The sequence below is a fragment of the Ambystoma mexicanum genome, chromosome 1q (assembly GCF_040938575.1).
Source record: "Ambystoma mexicanum isolate Mex_15411 chromosome 1q, UKY_AmexF1_1, whole genome shotgun sequence".
NCBI lineage: Eukaryota > Metazoa > Chordata > Amphibia > Caudata > Ambystomatidae > Ambystoma > Ambystoma mexicanum.
This window is the reverse complement of record NC_090922.1, coordinates 1289500764-1289506763: the sequence shown is the minus strand read 5'-3', so window position 1 is coordinate 1289506763 and position 6000 is coordinate 1289500764. Positions and strand designations below refer to the sequence as shown.

Sequence of the window (6000 nt, the reverse complement as noted above, 5' to 3'; positions counted from 1 at the left end):
TTATATGATTTGTGTTTTCAATAGAAAATGGCGAAAGACAAAACTGGGCTGATTATTTTTTTTGTACGAAAGACCGCTCTCACATGACAAAATTGTATAATTGAATAATGCAGGCCTCAGAATGGGGAGCGTTATGGCAAATTAATCTGGCCCGGGGGAAGTAGAAAAGGCATAATAATTAGATCAAGTATTTCGATGTAATGATATTATTTGTGTTGGGAATAGCGGATTCTCGTGCATAGGGGATTCGTTGACGGCGTGCACAATTGCCAAGCCTGCCACTCTGATCGCGTGGACGGTAAAGTGGGCCAGATGGTAGCAACCATGACACTGGAGGGAGGGAGACTTAGAAAGCAAAACAGTTTCCAGGCTTGCAACAATATTGTTGGAGATCTGGTTTCCATTCCCTATCCTTTTCAGCACTGCATATGATCAACTTCTGAAGGAAGCGGCAGCGCCCGCCCCATCGAATAGTCAATGATTTAAGTCAATGAGGCTTGTTGGCAAAGGAAATACATGTGCACACTGCAAATGGGCGCATTTCAGTAGTTACGCAAAGAAAGGTGCAACACTGTGCAGTGAAACAACTCTTCTCCTTTTTTTATGAGGAAGAGCTTCCTTGCTACTTGTTTTCTTGTGTCTATCATCTGATGAGGAAGTCTATGGGACTTCTAAAGACAATGCATTGTACAATTGTACAATATCAGAAGAATATTTCTGTAAGTTTCAAGAAAGGGTATACAAAATTGGATTTTGTGATACATTTACACAAAAAATAACACAATATCCATTCTTAAAGCAGATAGTGTAGCGGCTTCTGAAATATAAGTAAACCCCTGTGTGAACAATGTTTCGTTATTGTCTGTTAAATGGTGGGAATGTGGTGGAAAGTTCAGACACTGAAACCATATTTTATTTATTTATTTATTGTATTTGTTGGCAGTGCCCAAACCAGTCAGTATCACGGCGCTGATACATTAGTAAGCAAGAAAATACAATAGTAAGGTACATAAGCATGGTAGGACACAATAAAGCACACTCTCCACCAAAGAGTTCACAAATTCAATATTGCAATGAGGAAACGTGGCGATAGTTCAGATTCAGTGGCGAGCGTGGCAGGGACTAAAAGAAAGAAAAGAAAGGAGGAATACCTTCCAGTGATCTGACTCTTTCTCCTCCCAGATTCTGGATGTGCCTGCTCCCAATACACAGGGTCAGTCTCCTGTCCCCTTCCTGGAGGTTTAGCCATTTGGGTGTTTCTTTTACCAGCCCCAGCCCTTCCGTCTCCTAATGCTCCACTTCCGATTTCTGGGTTTACACAGCCTACAGAACAACCGCTGCACCCTGCAGCCTCCTTTCCCCTTCTTACCCCATTCAATCCTACTGGAGAGGCTCTAAAACACCTCAGCACCTTTCTAGAGCTGATATTCAACATTCACAAGTTAAGCACAACAATAATGTATATAGCCTGTGCCCAATTCATATCTGTCAATTAAAACATGCATTTATTGGCTAACAAAGGGTAGTCTTAGCACAATGTAAGTTTAGAAAGTCTTTTAAATACATCAATTAATAAATAGGAAATAGAGGAAGTGACAAAGTGTGCTGTGCCTAAAGAACGACTCATTAAGTGCAAGGAGAAAATGAACACAATCAGAGACAAACCCATTCATAAAACGATGTATTTTAAAATGTCGACGTCCTTAGTAAGAAACACTGTCAACATGCATGTTTCAATCCCGTCTAGGTTATTTCATGGGGCCTTCCTCAGGGCAGTGCACCTCTCTCTGAGTACTTTAAGAACTTGAAAAGCTTGTGCAAGACTTAGTTTTAATGTTGCTCGCTTCGCTCAGGCACTTAACTTGGGCGGCGGGCCGTTACTCACAAGGTGGGCCAACCACCTCGAGCATATCGCCCCAATTTGCCATCTGGAATATCGCGATAATACTGGGATATCAGGCGGCGGAAATGGAAGGTGAGTTTGCCGGTATCCCAAAGGTATTACTTATGATGACGTCCAATGTCTCTTCTAAACGGTATAACTCAATCATTTGATTTTCATGTTTACTGCCACTGGTCCCATAGTGACAGCCCCCTGAAAGTTTAAAAAGAGAGTTCAAAAGATTGGTACACATAAAAAATGAACAATTTAAAGGTAGGATGTGTCTTTATATTTTCTAACTGGAAGAATATGAAATCATATTGAATGAAATGATATGGACTATTATGTCTTGCACCTTGTGACAAATAGACGTCTGCCCTGCAGGAGTAGAAGGATTAGTATAGGCTAAATAACCTACTCAGCCCTCAGACACTTCTACAAACAAAGACTTAACACAATCATAACGGTAGAACAAGTACAGTTAAGAGATATACCTCCTTCACATTTTGTGGTAACGTGGCTGAGGGAATGCTACACCCTCAAGATGGGTCCAAACAGAGAAATATCAGTCTAAAATAATGGAATGCCCAATCAAGGTTCTATTAAAAATATATACTTTAATTAAACACATCATGTATAACAATAACTAACTAGAAAACACTATAAAAATGGACCAGCAGGCAGTTATCAGCAGTGTCATGGAAGTCCGACAATGGTGAACCTGGCTACTTAACACTGTTCAGGGGCTCGAGCCATTGGGAGAAGTGGCAGTCATGATGGTCCAGCTGCGAGCAGGTAATGCTGAGGTGTTGTTGAACTGGAAGAAGGTGGTGGTTCAACGCAAGCTTGAAGGATGTAGATCGTAGATGTCACCAGGTTCCGTTCGACAGTCAGGCTTCAATGGCGGACGGGCTGATAGCAGCATGGCCAGGCAAGCTGGTTCCATGTAGGGGCTCGAAGAATGCAGTTTGGTCAAAATCCCAAGGTCAGTTGGATCGCTGGTGGTGAAGAGGCAGATGGTTTGGATGGCAAATCTAGAGATGCAAGTGCAGAGGTTCCTCTCTACTTCAGTCAAGGCAACAATGTCCTACAGCTGGCGCAGTGTGGTGGCAAACTGGCTGAATGGGCCTAAATGCGCTTCTATGTCGTAGAGTGCCACAGGCATCTCCGGAGCATGCTGTTCATTTGAACTGGGTCGACATGCTCGAATCACGGCTCTCAGAGTTTTGATAGAGAAATACCAGGAATCATGGCTGTTTGGCTCACATGATCTGTGAATTCCACTGCAGGGTCTCAAGGACAAGATGAGTTCTTTCTCGGGCTCCCAAACACGGGCAAGGCTGGCACACAAATTTAGTGGTCCTTCAGCGCACTGAGATTCTGGGAAGCATTGTGTTTGGCAGAGATGCAGGACTTGATCAAACAGCAGATTCACCCCCAATGGTCCCTGGTGCTGGTTAGGGGCAGAGCTTACCTGTGCCTTGGAACACCTGCCATCACCTCACAACTGGAGGACTTTGTAAAGGACTATGTTGTAATGTATTGTAGTGGCGCTTGTGGAATGTTGATGGGCTTTCAGGCATCAACATTCCACACAGGCCAGTTGGTCTTGGGCTCTCCGGCGGCTTGTCGCCGGGGTCCACACAATAAAGTATTATACTACTTACTGGTGTGTCAGCTTCCTTCACTGGCGACGAGGACGTGTGTGTGGACCCCCATCCATTCCTACGTGTGCGGCTGTGGCATTGCTGCTGCCATCCGGATCTACCACAACAAGTCGCCGAGTGGCCTGAGAGAAAGGTTTTGCGTTGCCCAATCCTGTCCTGTTACTAGTCGGGGAGGCGGCTGGTGCGGCTAGCGCCAGGCTCTGTCGCTGGAAGGACCGTGGCAATCCCCCAGGTCCGTGCGAGGGCATCGGTGTGCAGCGACTGCCGTGGTGGTCTTGAGTGCGCTGTCTGTGCAGGAGCAGCCGCGGCATTCCGCCAGGCCGTGCTGGGTGCTCCTACAGCCGCGGCATCGGACAGGGGCTGTGGCAGTCTGCCAGCCCCCGCAGCAGTGAGTACCCCTGTGCAAGCATGGCTGCAGTGCCTTGAGTGTGCGCGGACATCAGCCGTCGCGTCCGTTGGCCCGCTTCAGGCTACTCACATTGACGTTCAACGGGCTCGGTGATTGGCGGACAGAGGGAACTGCGTGTGAGCTGGTGTGTGCGGAAGTTGGGGGGCGGTGCCATTTCCCAATTCCAGTTTGCTCATTGGTTGGTCCAGCGTGGAGGAGCGGGGTCAATGTCCGCCTTGCGATGCCGTGGTAAGCTGCTGCCAGCTGTTGAGGGGCGGTTCCATTCCCCGATTCCAGGCTGCGCATTGGTTGGGTGGAAGAGTAGGACCAACGTTCGTCTTGCATTCCAGTGATATGCGGCAGGCTTCAGTGCACCATAACGAGGTGTGAAGTGGGCCGGCCTGCCCCAGCTGGTTTGAGAATGCATTTCTTTCTTACGTTACAAAGCAAAGACAGCAGATACAAGCTTGGCGAATAAACAGGATTTTGTCTTTCCACGTTGTCTGAGAGAAACTGGGAGTGCTCACAACAAAGGTATTTTGCGTGGATTGTCAAGTGAACGGAAAAGTAAAAATTAATCTGCATTGAATTTACACCGTGAAGAGTGTCCCTAGACAGTGTTGGCTGTGGTGTGCAGTACTTTGGTCCAGACATGTTGCATACAGCCGCCAGGCCTCCACCTGCGTTCCTGCCAACTCCGGGAGAACCTACTGCTCCATGGGACCAGTGGGTAGACGCATTTAAGGTGTATTTGAGGGCGGCTGGTGGTGCCAAGTTCAATGATGATGAAAGAGAGGAGGCTGTACTGTTGAACTGCATTGGTACTGAGGGGTTGAGAGTTTTCCGTCATCTGCCTGTAGAGGATGTGACAATTCCTGGGGGTGGTGAAGGGGAGACGGTTGTGAGTGCATACGAGACTACCTTAAAAAAACGGGAGGTTCGTTTTGGCAAACGAATTAACGTTGTACTGGAACGATTTAAGCTTTTTTCCAGGGCACAGGGATCGGGAGAATGTATTGATGCGTATGTTACAGCATTACATGCTCTGATGGCCACATGTAGATTTTCTGGTAATTTGGATGAATACATTAGGGATCAAATAATGATGAAAACATGTAACCAGAAAGTCAGAGAAAGGTTGTGGATTGAAAGTGATCTGCCGTTGGACAAGGTTGTTGAGATTGCAAGAGCGATTGAAGCCTCCAGAACAAGTGTACAGATAGTTACAGAAAGAGAGACATGCGGTTCATGCTGTAGTACCAGGGAACAGAAAAGGGGCCGATAAGTCTAATAAGGAAGGGGGTAGATGGGCTAAGGCCAAAGATTTGTGCAAAAATTGTGGTTGGTCTAGCCATTCTTCAGACTATAAAACATGCCCTGCTGGTAATGTTGAATGTAGAAAGTGCAAGCGCACTGGCCATTATGCACGCATGTGCAAATCGCAGGTTGTTGCCAGTGTGACTTCGGAAGAGTGTGCGTTGGTGCAAGAAGGTGCCTCAGGTGGTAAGCCTGAGCAAGGCATAATTTTGCATGTAGGGAAATGTATTCGGGTGCAACCCCAACCATCAGAAGGCTCTGACTATAAATGTCTGTACAATGGTAAGGACGCAGCGTCTTAACGCTCCATGTTTGATCAGTTCCCTAGCTCACCAGCCCATGATTTGTTTCCTATATGTTGTCCTTGCCTGTCTTTGTCCCTACCACCTGCCAGGAGGGTTACCTTTCTTCCTGTTCTCTTTTCTGATACCCTTGCCTTCCCATACCAGTCATTTCCTGTGGGGAGGATATCTTTGGTAATTTTCGTACTCCAGCCTGATCCCTGCCTCTGCTACCTTTTAGTCTGCACCTCCTTATATTGCCTCCTGCCTGTTTCCTTCCTTTCCTGATGGACTGCCTATTTCATATAAAATGTGTCATTCCATACTCGCCTGCCAAAAGACTTCTATCTGCCTGTTCTTTGGATTGCTAACAGTCATCATCCCATGCAGCAGGCTCCCCTTTTAGTGCAGCGCAGTGTCCCTGTGTCATGCTAATAATGATAATGATGTGTTATTTATATAGCT

At 46.5% G+C, this 6000-nt stretch overlaps 1 long non-coding RNA gene across 1 annotated transcript in view; it reads right to left on the bottom strand.

Moving 5' to 3' along the window:
* Nucleotides 1-941: 941 nt before the first annotated feature.
* Nucleotides 942-6000, bottom strand: part of LOC138522224 (uncharacterized) — a 109144-nt gene continuing 104085 nt past the window's right edge. The window contains exon 3 of the long non-coding RNA XR_011283304.1: nt 942-2095. This is a non-coding gene — a long non-coding RNA (uncharacterized lncRNA). The remainder of the gene's footprint in view (nt 2096-6000) is intronic.